Below are 19782 nucleotides of genomic sequence, written 5' to 3'. Positions count from 1 at the left end.
CCTTTCAGAACCTACTCACAATAGGAGATTTGAAGAGTGAGGGCTGATCAGGAAGCCTAAGAAGGTGGAAATGGCAGACAAATACCCTTTAAGGGTGCCCAAAGCAGAACCCTAAAGAATGAATGAACAGAAGAAACTCTGACAGAGGGGAAAAAAGGTGGTCAACAGATTTGTTGGTACACCATGCCACAAATTTATTCCAATGACAGGCGTATACAGTTTTAGTCGATGGACGTCTAGCTGCCAAGATAACATTGCAGACTTCGGGTGGAAGGGCAAATGCCGTCAACTGTTGCCGCTCAATCTCCACGCATGAAGGTGGAGGTTGGACAGGTTCGGGTGGAGAACCATCCCCTGCTGCTGCGACAGAAGATCCACCCGAAGAGGCAGTCTGAGTGGAGGATCGAAGGACATGCTCAATAGCTCTGGATATCACACTCTTCGACCTCATTCCGGAGCCACCAAGATAACTTGGGCCCAGTCTTACTTGATTTTCCTAAGAACTCTGGGCGGAAGAGGGATAGGCGGGAAGGCGTAAAGGAGGATGGAGCTCCACTCGAGACGAAAAGCGCCTCTGAGCGAGTGCCTCCTTGGAAACTCCAACGTGCAAAACAGCTGACATTGTGGGTTCTCTGCGGAAGCGAACAGATCTAACCAAGGCTCTCCCCACTTGAGAAAGAGACCTTGCGCCACGTCTGGATGGAGATGCTATTCGTAATCGACTATGCGTCGGCGGCTGAGTTCGTCTGCTCTGGCGTTGAGAGAGCCTGCCAGATGTTGAACCATCAGGGTAATGCCCTGATGTTCCAGCCATGTCCATAGGCGTAGTGCCTCCTGAAAGAAGGTCCAGGACCCTATCCCGCCTTGTTTGTTGGAGTACCACATGGCGGTAGTGTTGTCCGTGAACACCTGCACTACTTTCCCTTTGAGAGAGGGAAGGAATGCTTTTAACTTTAACGCAAGCATGATCACCCGGAGCTCCAGAATACTTATGTGGAGTCCCGACTCCGCCGGAGACCAGAGGACTCTGATCTCTGCCTACCCCATGTGGCAGCCCCAACCCAGAAGTGACACATCTGTCACTATAGAGAGATCTGGTTGGGGAAGGGAGAGGGATCTGCCGTTAACCCAATTTGGATTCGAAAGCCACCACTGTAGGTCTTTCGCAGTCCCCTCCGAGATCTGGACCATGATAGAGAGATTTCCCTGATGCTACGCCCACTGGAACTTCAGGTCCCACTGCAGAACCCGCATATGCTACCTGGCATGTGTTACTAGCAGGATGCAGGAGGCCATGAGGCCCAGCAGCCTCAGAGTCAGTCTCACCAAAACCCAAGACCGAGGCTGAAAGATCAGAATCATAGCCTGAATGTCTTGGACTCACTTGTCGGGAGGATAAGCCCGTAATTGCACTGTGTTCAGAACAGCTCCAATGAGAGGGAGCGTCTGAGAGGGAGTCAGGTGTGACTTCGGCAAGTTTATAGTGAACCCCAGCTGGTGCAGGAGGTTCGCCGTAGTCTGAAGGTAGGAGAAGACTGTGGGGCGAAGGCGCCTTCGACAGGCAGTCATCGAGGTAGGGGAAGACTGAGACCCCTAACTTGCGCAGATGAGCTTCAACCGCCGCCATCACTTTCGTGAACACCCGAGGGGCACTGGAAAGGCCAAAAGTGAGCATGGTAAACTGAAAGTGCTCGTGACCTACCACAAATCGTAGGTAACGCCTGTGGGCAGGCAAGATGGGGATGTGGAAATAAGCATCCTGCAAGTCCAACGCTACCATCCAGGCTCCTGGGTCCAAGGCAGAAAGAACCTGAGCCAGGGTGAGCATTTTGAATTTCTCCTTCTTGAGGAAGTAGTTCAGGTCCCAAAGGTCTAGGATAGGACATAAGCCCTTTTCCTTCTTTGGTACCAGAAAGTAACGGAATAACAACCACAAACTACTTCTGGCACAGGGACCCTTTCTATAGCTCCCTTTGCCAAGAGAGACGCGACTTCCTGGTGGAGAAGCACCAAATGATACTCCGGAAGATGATGGAAGGATGGCAAGTGTGGTGGTGCAGATTCGAAAGGGAGGGAGTAGCCCTTCCGAATGATCTGCAAAACCCACCTGTCCGTGGTGATATGTTCCCAGTAGGGCAGGTGATGGCAGATCTTGCCACCAACTGGGTGGGAATGAGGGGACGGACTAGGAGGGTTTGGAGGCTGCAGCTGGGGCAGAGGTGGACTGGACAGACCTCTGGTTCCCTGTCCCAAGGCCACGTGGGATTCTGCGTCCTCGGCCACGCACAGGCTGTCCTGCATGCATGGCACGGTGGCTGGGTAGAGGACTCGACAGGGTGCCTATTCCGTGTCCATGAAAGGGATGAAAAGCAGACTGTGGTGGGCGTGTGGCGGAGGAAAGACCAAGGGACTGAGCCGTAGCCCGGGAATCCTTGAATCTCTCTAAGGCCGAGTCCGCTTTGTCTCCAAAGAGACGGGTGCCATCAAAGGGCATGTCCATGAGTGACTGTTGGACATCCCCCGAGAAGCCAGAAGTGCATAACCAGGTGTGGCACCGTAAGGCCACTGTTGTCGCAACCGGTCTGCCCAGAGAGTCGGTCGTGTCGAGGCCACAAGGGATAGTGAACTTTGCCGCGTTTCTCCCATCTTTCACTGCTTGGGAGATGATAGCATGGGCCTCCTCCGGTATCTGCGGCAGGACCTGCGCAACCGTATCCCACAGGGAGTGGGTATAACGGCCCAAAAGACATGCAGTGTTCACAGACCGCAGTGCTAGGCTGGAGGAAGAAAACAACTTCTTGCCAAATTGTTCCAGCCTTTTGGATTCCCTATCCAGGGGTGCGGAAGGGAACGCACCAGAAGACGAGGAAGCCTGGATTACAAGACTCCCAGCTGTAGGGTGGTGGGACAGGAATTTTGGGTTGTTCGGCGCAGGCTGATGGCGGCGAGTGATAGTCCTGTTCACAGGAGCCCCTGTGTTGGGTTGGGACCATGTACCGAAAAGAACATCGGTGAGGGCCTCATTGAATGGGAGAAGAGTTTCTGAAGTAGAAGCCCCAGGCTGAAGCACCTCTGTCAGGAGATTAGACCTGAGTTCCACAGTAGGTAGCTCACGGCCGAGGACCACAGCTGCCCTACTGACCACCATACTGTAAGTAGCTCCTTCCGCCATAGCCACGGTGGGAGGAGACAGCATGCCAGCGTCAGGAGAAGTGTCCAGATCACTGGCTTCACCCAAATCCTGTGCCCAGTCAATAGCAGGGTCATCCTGGTATTCATGAGGGTCCAGGAACCCCTCCAATTCCTCCCCGTATTCGTGCCGATAGGAAAAAGCGTCTGAATCTGACCTCGGGCGAATAGGGTCCACCTAAGTCGATGGCACCGTCGGCCGACGCCGCTCCGGCTCCGAGTAGTGGGGGATAAGAATTGGGTCAACATTGACAGTGCCCACTACCGACATCGGAAGCGTCGACAATCGGGGGTGCCGGGGAAGGTCTCGAAGGTACAACCGGCGTCGGTACGGATCCACGCACGGATCTAGAGGCGACCTCGGTGGCTGGGGCCGAAGCCGCCGGCGTGGAACCCGAAGGCCCCTCAGCCAAACCCCTTGGGCCCGAAGGCACTGTATCAGGGTAGCCCGCCTAAAGATGAGGCGCATGGCCTCGTAAAATTCCTTTAGTTGGGTGGGGGTCACTCCGGCTCCGGGAAACTCAGGGAAGCACAGAGTCGACCCAGACACAGGCTCCGAGGACTGAGGCTTAGTGCGCGGATGCTCGTCCCACATTGCGTCGGCCGAGCGATGGGGATGGGACTTCTTTGACTTCTTCTTTTTCTTACCTCGACCCGAGGATTTTGAAGAAGACGAGTGGTGATGACTCTGTGACCGATCTCGAGACCTTCCTCTCGAGCGAGACCGGGACCTACGCGGAGTCGAGTGCCGGGCCGCCATTAGCTTTATGGACCGCTCCCTCAAAGCTTTCGGGTGCATTGGCCGACACTCGGAGCACGACTTCGGGTCGTGGTCGCGCTCGAGGCACCACAGACAAACACGATGAGGATCCGTCACCGACATCATCCGATGGCAGTCCTCACAAGGCTTGAACCCGTTTTCAGGGACATCTTGACGCACCAAAGTCGTACACAAAAAGGCCAATACCGTTGGATCATTTATTACATGACTTAGGCCTCCCACATTCCTGAAACATAATTTTAGCCCAGTTAAATCAGATCATGGCTGCCATCTGTATTACCAACTAAGATGGGAAATCGACCTGCAATAGCCTATAGATCATGTTCTTTCACACTGGAAAGGTGCACCAGTGGCACATGTCTCTTTATTAGTTTCACAATATTTAATTTATCATGTGGTCCCTTGGAGATGTATTCTGGGTAAAAATATAATTTGATTGTATATTGGGAAGAGCTGTAAGCGCTAGTTGAACATTTAGATTCTCCCCAGAAACCATTCTGATCTCCTTTATCTTATAGATGATTTTAATTTTTACTTGAGCACTTGGTTCAGGACGTTTTTTGTCTTTCATTTCACAGTTGCAAACTTCAACACTTTAATAATTAGTGTCAGCCCTTATATAAACAGTAGGCGAATGATGAATTTCATCTGGGTTTTGCTAGCAACTGACTAGCATCTGTGGGGTTCCTGTCTCTGGGAATTGCGGGTTGGTCGGTTCTTACTGATTCTATGTTGCCTCTGTGGGGCCTTTTTGAGATGCACTGGCGGCAGGCCTTATTCGCAGTACCTTGGTTTAGAAGCCCGCCTGATCTTCTGGCCAAGTTGCTAGTAGGTGCATCTTCTGTGATAATCTTAAATGCCAGTTTAGATCTATTCCTATAACTGGAGAAAGATGTTGTTTTGGTGAAGACATCCATACGATTATCGATCTTTACACGTCTCTCGTTTTCAGCCACGGTGTTAATGGCTGTGTCTTCAGTATTTTGGATGTTAAAAGTGTTTAATCTAATTGTTGACTACTCCTTCCTTGATGCAAAAATGAGATACATATTTTTTGATGATTCTGCATCGACTACACTTGCCTATTTAAATTATTTAACTCTTGCCATTCTTTATCTTTTATGTAAAACATTTTGTGAGAGCTTTTTGCAGGCCTGTAAATGATTGTTCAGATTAATTTTACCTACGTATTTGGTCCTCACGTTCTAGATGCTCGCTTGTTGAGCAATTTGGGCTTTTTACACGATCTAATGTTGATTGCACGTAGTCTTGCTGCTCGCTAGTTACTTTAGACTTTATGGACTTTTTAACAACAATCATGCTGGCACATAATGTTAAAATACATTGTATGACAAGCAGGACGTACGAAAGGGGCTTAGGGGCAGCGGAAAGGGAGAGGTATGCAGATTGCTTGGGGTACTAATTGAGAGAAACATAATTATTTTGTGAAATAACCAACATTTGTGAAGTCTTTCGAAACAGAACGAGAGAGTGTGTGAGTTTTTGTCCGTGTGTTATGTCAAAATTCCTGGTGAAATGTGACAGATAGCTGTCATGCCATTAATGGAGTTTGACCAATGACTTTGTGTTTCACCACTGCGCATATTAGTTGCTCAATGTTCACCAGTAGCACGTTATATGTTTTGTTCAGTTTAGCCGCCTATTGGCTTTGACATTGCATTAGCCATTACATTCTGTATTCTGCCTATTGGCTTTGACATGATGTATCCAGTTTAGCTGCCTATTAGCTTTGACATGATATTATACATTGTATTTTGTATTCAGCTCAGCTGCCTATTGGCTTCGATATGACATTAGACATTGCATTTGATATTTAGGTTAGCTGCCTATTGCCTTTAACGTGGAGTTAGACATTGCAGTTGAGAATCCAAGCTGTATTTTTCCAAGCTGTGTTTTTGCACAAGATGAACCAAGCTGTTTTCTTCTCACAGTAGACTAGACCTGATAAGAGAGGGTACATTGAGTGTTTTTCTCTCTGCTTGAGCCTGGGAAGAGGAGCAGTCTAGGAGATCTGGCCAATCTCCAAAGGCTTGCGTAGTTTTCCCGAGTCTGAGAGGAGGGGGCACACCTTTGTAACGGATGACACAGGCTTCAGAGAATTAGATTCGAATCTGCCTGACTTCGTGCTGGAACTTGGCGCCAGTTGCCAGCATCCCGTGTGGGTAGATAAATCTCTTTCTCGCAGCTGACAGGAGTCATCAGCTTGCAGACCCTAGAAAGATGAAGCTGTAAATAGTTTCTCACACGGTGAAGTATTTGTTTTGCTTTGCATTCAATATCTTATAAATATAACCTGCTGTGTACATTGCAACTGTGTTTTCATTGAAAGTGTGCTTGAAATCTACTAATTCGCCTCTTACGAAATTGCGGTTGGGGAAGAATTAACAACAATAAAAGTCTTCTTTGAACTCAGAAGTGCATTCTTGATATGTTATGTAAGTGCTGAAAACGAGATAAGAACAGAAGCACTACATTTGGTACCAGAAGTGGGGTGGCTAGAGGCGAGTTAATAGATTTCTACGTGCACACTTTAAAAGTGTAATTGTTTTTGTTGTTTGGAGAATTACAGAAATTGTTTTCTGTTGTTTGGAGAATCACAGAAGCACGGCAGACCATGTTTGAAAATGCATGTGTAGCTAAACTGCCCGATGGTGCTATGAAAAACTGTGAATTGATTTCTGTTGTTTGGAGAATTACAGAAGCACGGCAGACCATGTTTGAAAATGCATGTGTAGCTAAACTGCCTGATAGTGCTTTGAGAAATATTTGTTGTTGTGATGAAGCATATTTAGAAAATGTGCCTTTTGGAAGCAATGATGACAGAAAGGTTTGGATACCTTTATCTGCTTACAGAGAAATGCAGGAGAAATGTAGGCAGTTGGAACATGAAAATAGGAATTTACGTGAGCAAATTAGCCAGAATACATTAATTCAAGATAATGCTGAAAGTTATAAAAATGCTGTTTTAGAAGAATCTTTCTTTTCCCATTCCAGTAATGAGGGGGTTAAGACAGCTTCCAGCTGCTCTGAGCCTTCGTGTGAGCCAGGGTTTTTGGCAGTCAGAGTGCATTCCTTAACTGATAACACGGACGAGAACGAGAGAGCTCAGAATGTGATTTACGAGTTACCCTTGCAAAATGAAGTAAAAAGAAAGATTTTAGAGCTTCTTACTGTTTGCACTAAGCAAGAGACACCGAGTTTCATTAGCTTGTTTGATTTTTGGAAACAGAATAGCCCTCATTTGAGTGAAATCCTAACACTTTGGTATATGGTCACTGTGAAAAATAATATGCAGCTGCGCGCTTGTGATTTGGCAAATGAAATAATGCAGACTTTAGGTTTCTGCGCAGTGCAAGAAGGAAATACTTATGTACATGTAAATCATGAACAGGGAAAGAAAAGAGTGCCCCTAACTAGAATCATACACTGGATCTGGTACTTGCAAGACAGGGCTAGAGTACCACAGGTAAAAGAGTCACTAGTGAAATTGTGTGCACCATTTGAATTCGTGTCCACTGAAGATAAAAAGCATGTTTGTTTTACTAATGATTTATTGACTGAAATGTTATTTTCTGGCACAGGAGAAGGAACAGCGTTGTACAATGTGTGCCAGATTTTAAAGCAAGAGCTACGTGAGATGTGTCATTTTTACGCTGATTCTTGGTTCATTGCCACTGGTTTAGCTGTTTGGTTTTCCACATGGCTTGCACCTAACTGGTTCAATTCCCTTGCAGATGTTAAAGAGAAAAATTCAGAGAGAGAAGTGTACACCCAGAATTCTGCCTTAGTGGGGATGGCTAAGTGGGTGCCCCAGAAATGTGAACAGCTGGGAGAAAAAGACACTTACAGGTGGGCAGAGATGAGAGAGATGCCCATTCCCCTAGATTTGATAAAAACTGTGCAGCACCCACAAAAGCAATCTGTCATGCAAGCAGTCACAGAGCAGTTGGGGAGAGGAAAGTTACCAGAACAGAAATGGCAAATTGAGCAGGTTTTAGGGAGAGGGATTGCTGCAAATTACCAAGGAGAAATCGAAATTATGCTGATAACTAGAAAAGAATCTGATTCATTCATACAAATTGAAGACAGAATGGCCCAAATTGGCAAAAGGGCAGTGAATGGAGGTTTGGTAAAGAATGAGTCTGCCCCAGCCCTTCTGACAGTGCAAGAAAAGGGAAGCTGTGGCGCAGCAGATACAAACCTCAGTGCTGATGTGTGGGCTGAAGCCCCAAGTGACCCTCCAGAACCTGCAGAAATCATATTAAAGGGCCCCAAAAACGTCCTGCTGATTATAAAACAGGGAAAGAAAGAGGAAGGGTGCAGTTTAAATGACAAATGTTATTTGCAAGAAAAGTCATACTTGTTTATTTTGCAGATTCTACCACGTTTCGCCACTGTCCCTGAGTGTGCTGTGTGGTCCCCCTTCGGGTGTGTGCGTGTGGGGTCGGGGAAGGGACCGAACCCCCAACCTGAACCTGGCTGAGTAAAGTGCCAGCACCATGGATCCATTTTGCGCAAACTGCGCCTTCAGTTCAAGTTCAACTTGTTTCATTGCATTCTTCCACTGGAACTAAGCTGTGTTTTTTCGTATGGAACTCTGACTTTTGCTTATCTTCCAGCAAACCTTTCAGGTGGACCGTGCACCTTTACATGAGTAGAACTCATGCCACATCAAATGGCTAACACTGTTGAATTAGAGACACTATAATCTCATTCAGTCTTTTCTGTGTAGATGTATCTGTTGTGAAAGGTTATGAGATCTATCCACTTCTATTGCTTTACAGGGATTGCTTTGATCATTCAAATCTGACTTGCTGATAATGTTTTTTTTTGTGCTGATGTTTTTTGTTTTTTGTTTTTGTTTGAAACAAGAGATATGTGAAACAAAAATTCATTGGTCAAAGGGCGGAATGTCATGCCATTAATGGAGTTTGACCAATGACTTTGTGTTTCACCACTGCGCATATTAGTTGCTCAATGTTCACCTGTAGCACGTTATATGTTTTGTTCAGTTTAGCCGCCTATTGGCTTTGACATTGCATTAGCCATTACATTCTGGATTCTGCCTATTGGCTTTGACATGATGTATCCAGTTTAGCTGCCTATTGGCTTTGACATGATATTATACATTGCATTTTGTATTCAGCTCAGCTGCCTATTGGCTTCGATATGACATTAGACATTGCATTTGATATTTAGGTTAGCTGCCTATTGCCTTTAACGTGGAGTTAGACATTGCAGTTGAGAATCCAAGCTGTATTTTTCCAAGCTGTGTTTTTGCACAAGATGAACCAAGCTGTTTTCTTCTCACAGTAGACTAGACCTGATAAGAGAGGGTACATTGAGTGTTTTTCTCTCTGCTCGAGCCTGGGAAGAGGAGCAGTCTAGGAGATCTGGCCAATCTCCAAAGGCTTGCGTAGTTTTCCCGAGTCTGAGAGGAGGGGGCACACCTTTGTAACGGATGACACAGGCTTCAGAGAATTAGATTCGAATCTGCCTGACTTCGTGCTGGAACTTGGCGCCAGTTGCCAGCATCCGGTGTGGGTAGATAAATCTCTTTCTCGCAGCTGACAGGAGTCATCAGCTTGCAGACCCTAGAAAGATGAAGCTGTAAATAGTTTCTCACACGGTGAAGTATGTGTTTTGCTTTGCATTCAATATCTTATAAATATAACCTGCTGTGTACATTGCAACTGTGTTTTCATTGAAAGTGTGCTTGAAATCTACTGATTCGCCTCTTACGAAATTGCGGTTGGGGAAGAATTAACAACAATAAAAGTCTTCTTTGAACTCAGAAGTGCATTCTTGATATGTTATGTAAGTGCTGAAAACGAGATAAGAACAGAAGCACTACAATAGCACTATACTAGACTGAAAGCACTTGTACCCAACTATTTATCACAAAATACATTAATAAGGGGGTGTAGCCAGTGACCCACCCCAGCAACCACCAGCTCGAATTACGCCCTGGATATAGCCATGTCACCATAACTACATTTCAATATGTACCACAATGCACATATTGAAATCACGGCCTCTTTGTTATAAAACCCAAAAATGTTTTTTGACAGCCCACGGGCCGCAGCATAAATCAGTGTGCTTGTAAATACCAAATATATGTGACCGTTTTTAAGTGTTTGCACTTTCTTAAGCACATACATTTAACTTCTGAGTCGGCACATGAGCTGCAGACACTACAATGAGAAGTAGTTGCCTCTCTTTCTTTTTCTGAATTGTGTTGCCTGCTGCTCACCCACTAAGACCCGATTATGAGCACCATTGAATTCCAAGAAGAGATTTTGTGTGGCCAGAGTTGCAATTTAACGGGCAGAATCCCCACATGGAGGTCATGCAATTCTATGTTAGAGCCCAACGTATAGGGGGAAATGTGGAGTATTTTTTTTCTGTTGACTATTCCACATGGAATTCCTGATACTGTGAGGCTTAATGCAGACAATTACCACCTGCCCTGAAGAGGTGGTAAATGTCTGCAAGGGTTCCTTTGCGATGCAAAGGGAGTAAGGGAAGTGGATGTTGTTGCTCAGCAGGATGGAGAATTATATTCACCTCATTGCCTTAACTGATGGCTGCGCAGTCCAGAATAATGTACGGACTGCATTGCAGATCTTTCCCAATGGCGAGTAAAATTAGTGTGATTTCCCTGTACCCAGGAAAACTGGGTGCAGGGAAACTGGGAAACTTAAAATTCTGCACTTAGAATTCTGCTCTGCAGAACCTGCACTATTTGTAAGAGGGGCCTCACTCTGAGAAATGTCAAGTTAAATATATGCTTTAATCAGTGAAATTGTATAAAAACAGGTGTTCAGCCCTACCCTGTATCAGCGAACATGTTCATGAAACACCCTGGGACCATATCATGAAAACATGTGCTCAATCAGGTGTGGGACCAAATCACAAATGTGCCTGCTTGGAAACTGAGTTTTGCTGCCTTAGATCAAAGCTTTCATTTCTCTTAATCCTTCTTTTTTGGCACAAAGCTACAACGCAGCAAATAAGTTATATACTACAATATTTAATAAAATAACAGAACATAATTCACTATTGAGATAAACAAGTCATCATCCTCGCAGTCTTAAGGATACGTTACCTTTTGGTCAAGTCTTAAATCTGAAATGCAATTGTCAAATTAATAAAGACTTCGTTCATTAATCAGACATATTGATCAAAAGGCTTTTGGAATAAGGCTGTCCTTTAAGGTTATTTTAACGTTCTAGAAAGAGGGCTTGATATTTTCCCAGGGAACATCTTTTCAACCTAAGGTTATACTTGTGTTAAGAAACTAGAACTTGAGGCCGAAAGTTACTTTCAGACACAAGTTATAGTTTCTGCAGATAGATAAGTATAATTATAACTGTAGCGGCTGAATTTCTATAGTTTTGTGCGTGTAAAACATGAACCTAACTATGACATCCCTGTAACCTTCGATTTATTTTTGTGTAAATTTCTATGGGTTTTTTAATGTTAAGTAATATATAAATATTGTATGCTAAAACAACCCCCACACATGCGCGCAACTCCACGCTGCACACAGCCTTCAGGGGTAATGTGTGGTGGATACCCGCAGGTCCACTAATAATTTCCGACCATAGATATACAAATTTATATTTCTTTCATAACTTCAAAAGTACTGAATACGTTTGTGCCAAATCACAAAAGCACTATCAGCGCAACAAGATCTAGCTCCCTGCCAAATTTGGTGTAACTTTTCAGCTGTTTACCCTGTAGCTATGTCAAATGACTGCAAAATCCCCATAGACATAGAATGAGGAAAAAAAATGTGGTACCCCCTTTTTCCCTTGACCCCCACTTGGTGAATCACCACAAACATCTCCATACAGCAGCTAAAGTGAGTGGCAAACTAGTTTTGAAAACTACAACTACCTACTGGATATTGCTAGTATGTTTTATATTTTATATATATATATATATATATATATATATATATATATATATATATATATATATATATATGTAAATATATATATATATATATATATATATATATATATATATATATATATATATATATATACACGCCCCTGTTCCTATGAGGATGGTTCTCCTTCTTTTAGACGCCCGCTATTCTGACTTGCTGTTGACTTAAACAAGTAAAACTGCTGCAGCGTGCTCATGAGAAATTTTCTGTATGTTAAAGTGGACGCAAGTGCTTCAGTTATGCTCGATGATCTGATGTGCCTTTCACCTTGGCTGCTAACTCTGTGATGTCAGAACTCAACTGTAATAACTGAAATACGCATTGAGATTTCCCTGGGGTACTATACATCCCAGACTAGTCTTGGCCCCTAGAGGCGGCCATCTTACTTGCCCATCTGCTCACATTTGTGCTGACGACGAGCACAACATAACGCTGCCAAGATCACCGCTGCGCAGGCTGTGTGCTGCCTGTGCCCGGGCAAAGCCTGTTCACACCCGTCGGAACCCGAAGGAGCCTGGGCTGGGCCACCCCTCTCACATTTTTTTTGTTTTAGGCTGCAGCTGTAGCTTTTGTAGTCTGGCCGGGGATTACTGATCTAGCAGGTCAGGCCGGGGCCTAAATACTTGTTAATCTTAACAAGTGATATTGCAGATAAGTAAAAGAAAGGTGCAGAGGGCAGGGCTGGGACAGTGCAGAACAAAAAATGTAAAAATCGGAAGCATGCAGCAGATAACTGTGTGCTGTCAAGGGTTGATAATCTTCTACGTGAATTCAAAGAAATACTGTCCTTCCCCCATACAATGGCCCCAAAAACACTCAGGGTGTGTGTCCTTCCATAAATTTTGGGGTTAAACGCAGGAAAGTCCCTGACATGTTTAAAGTGCGAGACCTGCAGGGGTGTGCGCACGAAAGGAAAAGGGGGGCGGGTAATGCCTCTCACACTACACCAACGCGGGCGAACAAATCGTCATTTGAAGACAGCAATGTCCTGCTCCAAAGTAATCGTTTTAGTCCCTTAAGAGACATCTTATACACACATGACGATCCTGTCACCAATATTATAGCAGGTGAGACCATAGTCACAACTGTTGCCCCCAACATGGCTGAGTCTCAATATCTCTCTCCTATACAACATTTAAAGGCTGAGGTGGCTGAGCTCAAATCTATGGTATCCACCCTAATCTCTATGGTTAGGCAGATGACTCCATCGGCCGTGATAACTCCCTTGGCTGGTGTCCATGGCCTTGCATCTCGATCTCCTGATCTATTATCTATGTTGCCTAAACTCCCTTTGCCAGCCGGTAACAAGTCTTATCCCCTTGCCTGGCTCTGTTAGTGCTAGTTTGGCTCTTTGTGTCGGCAAACAGCCAGCAGACAGGAGGCTAGAGAATCCGTGCCAGGCTTCCTATTGTAGTGGCATTGGCATGGTCAAGGAGCCAAGAGCCTACTGTCAGTCCTCTGAGCCTGTAGATAATGGTACCTCTAGCTGTGTGTTTGACAGGCCTCAATCTACTAATACAGTCTTGATGGTGAATGTATCCAAGTTACACCCTGCTGCATCTAGAGAGAGCGAAGAAGACATTAAAAACAAGGCAATTCATTGGATACGTTATATGAGCGGTTGCCATTCTGTGATCCATGAGGACATAATTAGGGCAGTTAGGAGACCAGATCCTGCTACACCTTATGATGTGATCGAGCTGACATTCAGGGAAAAGTGTATGGTAGATGATCTGGTGACCTTAGATGCCAGAACATGTCCACCAAGGAACTCCTGTATCCAGTTCAAATACCCCAGGTTCTCTATGTTTTATAAGGCTTGACCCCTCCCTCACTAAGGGGGTAGTTCATCAAGTTTAAATTACAGTGACTGACTCAGTGCTACGTCTGAGATCGTTTCAGCCTATTCACTATTGGTTCCCGCTTTGCATAAAGTAGTCGGTCTTGGCATTGGTGCTCTCCCTGCTCCTGCCCCTGAGTCTATTAGTTCCTCTATCCTTGACAACTCTTGCCAGACATTGCAAAACCAGTTAGTCAATTGCCCAGCCAATGGTGCCATGATCACATCTATGTTGCACCGGCATCTCATAATGATGGGATACGTCTTGTCTCCTGGAATATGGCAAGTTTATGCTCTACTGCCTCTTCGCCAGCGTTTGATCAATTTATTGAGAATTACGATATCTGCCATTTTCAGGAAACATGGGCAGTGGATCCGTTCTTTAAGTCTGGGTTTCTGAATTTCATATTCCAACACTTCCTAGCAAGAGGGGTAGACCCTCTGGTGGTCTAACATTAAACTTTCACATATTACAGTTACCCATTGACTCTCTTGACAAATCATTTGGGTCAAAATCCAGTGTAATTATTATTAATATCTATGCAAGAGGTGTTTGTCTTCCAGTACCGTCCTCGTGCTGGAAGCATTTTCTTAGGCAATTTTAAAACCATTGTAGCAGGTGACTTAAATGTCACTTTCGAACCTTTAGACCGGGATGATCTCGGCTCCCCACATGAGTGAGATTGGATGTGATGTGTTCCATCCTTAGACATCCCTCCCATCAATAGTTGGTTGCAAGTAGGTGTGCAGTTAAAAGCCTTGACTATGGAATTTGGGCCTAGAGCACTTAATGTCAGAACTAAATCAGATGCTAAGGACTGTCACAAACAAACTAGCCATACAAGCAGAATGGACTATTGCTTAGTTGATTTGAGATTGTGGCCCCTGGTCTTTGACTTGATATTTATTGAGAGGCTAGAGAGCGACCATAATCCACTCTCTGTCCAAATGCTTGCTGTATGTAATCAATTGTCTGTCTAGCATCCCCACTATACCGCCAACAGACATTAGCATGACTAATGACAAAAGAGATTTAAAGTGGCATCAATTAGTAGCCCAGCCTGATATTTTAAGTTCTGTCAACGCTGTTTTGAGGTCTTGGTTGGCACAATTAGAGGCGGGCTCCACAACTAATAATGTGCATTTGATTGTATGTCATGCTCTTAGTTTTGAAAGTATTGTGGCCCATCTCATGGTAGGTGGTAACTCTGGTGGCAAAAGTCTCGAAGGGAAGCACCCTTGGAATAATAAGGACTGTAGGGCCTTAAACAAACAACTGGTCAAAGCTATCAAAATGAAGGATATAGCCTCTATCTACATAGCCCGAAAGTCTTACAGGGCTGCTATCTGTAAAGCCAAGTGCATGCAGGATGAGAAATGGTGGGATGCATTGAATTAAGCTGCATCTGCTAAGGATTGTGTAAGATTTTGGTCCTTGGCCGTGTAATGCCCTATTAATGGTGTGTTGTGCGTGGAGACTAACATTGCTCCATTAGATTGGGTTAACCATTTCAGTCAATTATACTCTATTGATTGTTCTAGGGTGGTGTATGAGCAGAACAGGGCTGTTCCTGCTATTACTGATCAACCACCCAACTCTCCAACTTTACATTTGTTCACTCTTTCTGATGTTGTGCATTCATTAGGCACTCTCAAGCGTGGTAGGGCGTTTGGCCAGGACGGTGTCTGGGCAGACTTATTTTTGACTGACATATATACCTGGTCCAGATACATCCTTATTTTATCTAATGCAATAGGGGCAGGGGGGCACCAATCCCTGACTCGTGGAAGGGTGCTGTTGTTGTACCCATTCATAAAAAGGGCGATAGATCCTCGCCCTGTAACTATAGGAGTATCAGCTAATTAGATTGTGTGCAAAACATTTTCTGTCACTACCTTTTGGGAAAGAGCCAGGACTGGATATCTGAACATGACATTCTCAGCCAACTGCAAGCTGGGTTTCGCATAAAAATTCCCTCTATTGATCACGTTTTTAGATTCTTGCTTCTAAATTGGAAAACAGTCTTAATTGGCAAAGGAAATCTTTATATTGCTTTCGTGGATTTAAAATCTGCGTTTGATTTAGTACCCTGCAATAAGCTCTTTTTGACTTGGCAATGCCTCCCCACCTCCTTTCTTTATTAGTGCGCCTCCATGAGGATACCTATGCACGCGTTTGATGTGATCAGGGACAGCTTACTGACAAAATCCCAGTACAAAGGGGAATACAACAGGGATGCGTCCTTGCTCCAACTTTATTTTGTTTGTATATCAAACTCCTTCTTAGCTATGGTGGAGGCAGATGCACCATGTAGAGGTGCCTGTAAAGTTCCTGTATTGTTGTTTGCAGACCATACTCTCCTAATCTCCAAGACCCCTTGTGGTCTACAATTTGAGGAGTTCTGTCTCTCTCGGGGACTGGAGATCAATACCTCCAAAACTAAACTGATGCCATTTAACCCCAATAGATCATTTAAAGGGAAGGTAGTTCATGGAGGCACATCGCTTGAAAAGGTGAAATCTTTTGGTTACCTTGGTTCAACAATATCTGAGAACTTGTATTGGAAATCTCATATCACCAAGGCGGCGCTGAAGCAAAAACAGTACACTGGGGCTCTAGTCAGGGACTTTAGGCCCATATTTATACTTTTTTAGCGCCGCATTTGCGCCGCTTTTTGACGCAAAAACTGCACAAACTTGCAAAATCCAATCGTATTTTGCAAGTTTGCGCCATTTTTGCGTCAAAAAGCAGCGCAAGTACGGTGCTAAAAAAGTATAAATATGGGCCTTAGTGTCTCATATACTAAACCGATCCGCCCTGCACTTCAGATCTACGAGACCAAGGCTGTTAGTTCCATTCTATATAGTGTGGAGCTATGTGGCTATGCCAAAGCACAAGAAATATCTATAGTTGAAAATACATTTTTAAGGAAACTTGTTTCTCTACTATTGAGTATCCGATTGTTTCCTCTTTTTAAGGATCTGGGTATCAAGGGAATAGGCCCTAAAGCCCGTTTGCGTCCTCTCCTGTATTGGAGACGGCTCTGGACTACTCCTGAGTTGGCCTCATATACTGAAGCCCTCCAGGTTGTAGTTGAAGCTGATCGGTCTCTTAGTGTCCCCTGGCTTAGACAGACGAGGGACTACTGCTGCATTTCCTTCAAAGCTTGACTTTAAAAACAAGTATTGGAGGATTGTAGTTTCTGAGGAGTGGCATGTAGCAATTCATTTCAAGCTGTCTCATGCTTTTGCTGATCTGAAGGATACGCACAGCTATGTGGCATTTTGGGACATAATCTCAACTCATAAGGACAGGAAACTGTATTTTCAATTTTGTGTAGGAACCCTACCATTATGATCATTCACTAGTAGTTGGTCATCTGATAGAACTACTGTCTGTCCGGCTTGTAACGCCCCAATTGAAAATTTGCCCCATGTACTTTTTGTCTGTCCTGCTTATGTAATCCCTCGCAGGAAGTGGATTGCACCTGCCTGCAGGCTGCTGGGCATCCATAGGACTGCCATAGCTCTACGATTGTTTATTTCAGACAGCGTTCATGGTTTGGTTACTGCTGTCGTAAAATTTCTTGGAGCTATGTGGACCAATAGAGCAAAGATTTTATCTTCTTTTATGTGAAATTGGCTTGTATGTATAGTTTTAAGTAACTGCAGGTTGTTCTTCCGATGATGGATGTGGTTCAGCACACTTTTGTGAAATGTATTGTTTATTAGTGTGTGTACTCATAATATTACTGTGCTGTTTTGTATCTTATGGCAGGTGATTTGGGGAGGGATATCGTTTTAGCCGTTGTAGCTGCTGCCACGAAATCAAGACCTTCTGTTTAAGCTTAAGAAGAGCGATGTCGCAGCTAGTGACTTCATTGCAACTGTATCCATGTGGAAAGAACTCACCACTTCCATTGCTTTTGGGCCAAAGAAGCTGTGCATTGACTACGTTGGATATGTGGCCTAAAATCGTGAAATCTTGCAATTGACTTTGTAAATAATCGGACAAAGTGCTTGCTGCTTCTTCTCTTAGTACTGTACCTGGCATTGATCGCTGAGCAAACTGTTGCATTTTTTAACTGATTTATAACTTTTAATATTTTTATGTGTATGGTGCCAGAGTACTCTGTGCGCAAACTTTATGTTTTAAGTCTTGGGCCCAATGGTATTTATTATTACATCAACTTTAGCTTTGTTTTACCTTATTTTTTTGTATATAAAATACAGTGTTTTTCTTGTCTATGTTTTTTGCTTTTACGGTACTAGTTACGAAATAAAGCTTACCTGAAATGAAATATATATATTTGTATATATATATATATATATATATATATATATATATATATATATATATATATATATATATGACAGTAAACGTTTTGCAATTGGCTGGAAGTGTTCTGACTCTTTTCCTTTTATCTGGTAAGGAAACGCTACTTTATATATATATCTATACATACATATATATATATATATATATATATATATATATATATATATCGCTGGATCATGAACAGTAGAAAGGGGATCGTGAACTGTAGAAAGGAGTAGGTGATCTTGCAATACACTGCAGTATGCACACTTGCTATTGTATGAAGGAGTATTACTCAAGATGATGTTTGTCAGAGTGTAATATTTATGCTCATCAGCTTTGTAAGATTTGTGGGTATAGTCTTTTCCCACACCCTACTATGTAAATCCATGATTAGGGAGAGGGATGTAAGCAGGGAGGACACTCCCTGGACAGAGCATAATATGCACAACTGCAATCCAAGAAAAAGATCTCAGCAGAGAGGCCAGTGTCTCTCTCTACATACCCCACTGTTCACACCCATCATCTGAGACAAAGTTATGACAGAATAGGTCAGTCCATGTACACAGGCTAATACACACACCTGTCATCTGATCGACAGGAATGACTGGAGAGGCTAGGCCATGTACACACCATACTATGCATACCTGTAATCTGAGAAAGAGGTCTCACTTCAGTGGCCAGTCTGTTTCCACACAACCTACTACGCATACCCCATAATCTGAGAGAGTGGTGTGGAAAGAGAGGCTTGTCCATGTACACACCATACTACTTACACCCATTATCTGAGAGAGAGGTTTCTCAGAAGAGGCTAGTCCACTGTAATTAACTTAATTCTAAATATGCAACTGGGTTGTGAGAGCCAAACAGGGAGTACAGCACCCTTGGAGCCCACGCAGGGGATTGAATGTCCAGCTGCATTTCCAGAAAGCCATCAGTTTAAAAAATAAAATAAAAATGTAACCACCTTTTATTCACTACACTATCATACATTAGCATTAAATAGTAACTGAAAACATGATAAAGAACCATATAGAAAAGATGACAATAACATTTTTAAGTTTACAGTCTTGCGAGTCTCTCGCAGGTTTCTTGTGATCCTCTCGCAAGAGCATTGACACCTGAAAAAAAGATTGCTGGTGATATCACTTGTGATCGGAGTTACAGTAACTGAGCAAATAAATCATTTCTATTAAATATTCATCCATTTAATACTCACACACATTTTACAAAGACATTTGCAAACTATCAACCATGTGCTGTTTTTTAAAATACAAAAAAATCTTTTACTAAAATATTTCCTAAACACAACATGTGCTATACAGCCATTCTATCATATATACACTCACAAAAATAAATAATTACCTTAAAAAAACAGAAATTCACTGAAAAACTAAAGGTAAACGAAACTTTATAGTTAGGCATAATATAAATAACTGTTTTTATATTTTTTTAAAACGCACACATTCATTTAAAAAATGTTAAAGTAACTTTATAGCTAGGCAAATTTCTCAGTGACAACGTTAATGTTTCGAACTACAAAATAATACAGACATTCACCAGTTGTAGTTACCAGCAGTAACTATAACTTGTGCCTCAGCCATCCACTGCTTATGACCCTACAAATGACATCACTCAACATTGGATGTGTGTGTTTTTTAGTTGGAAACATTAAT

General features: G+C 43.6%; 1 protein-coding gene across 1 annotated transcript in view; it reads right to left on the bottom strand.

The window, feature by feature from the left end:
* Positions 1-19782, bottom strand: part of MYPN (myopalladin) — a 2801288-nt gene that overhangs the window by 324656 nt on the left and 2456850 nt on the right. The window lies entirely within an intron of this gene.

The sequence above is a fragment of the Pleurodeles waltl genome, chromosome 6, assembly GCF_031143425.1.
Source record: "Pleurodeles waltl isolate 20211129_DDA chromosome 6, aPleWal1.hap1.20221129, whole genome shotgun sequence".
NCBI lineage: Eukaryota > Metazoa > Chordata > Amphibia > Caudata > Salamandridae > Pleurodeles > Pleurodeles waltl.
This window is presented reverse-complemented; position numbering and strand designations above follow the sequence as displayed.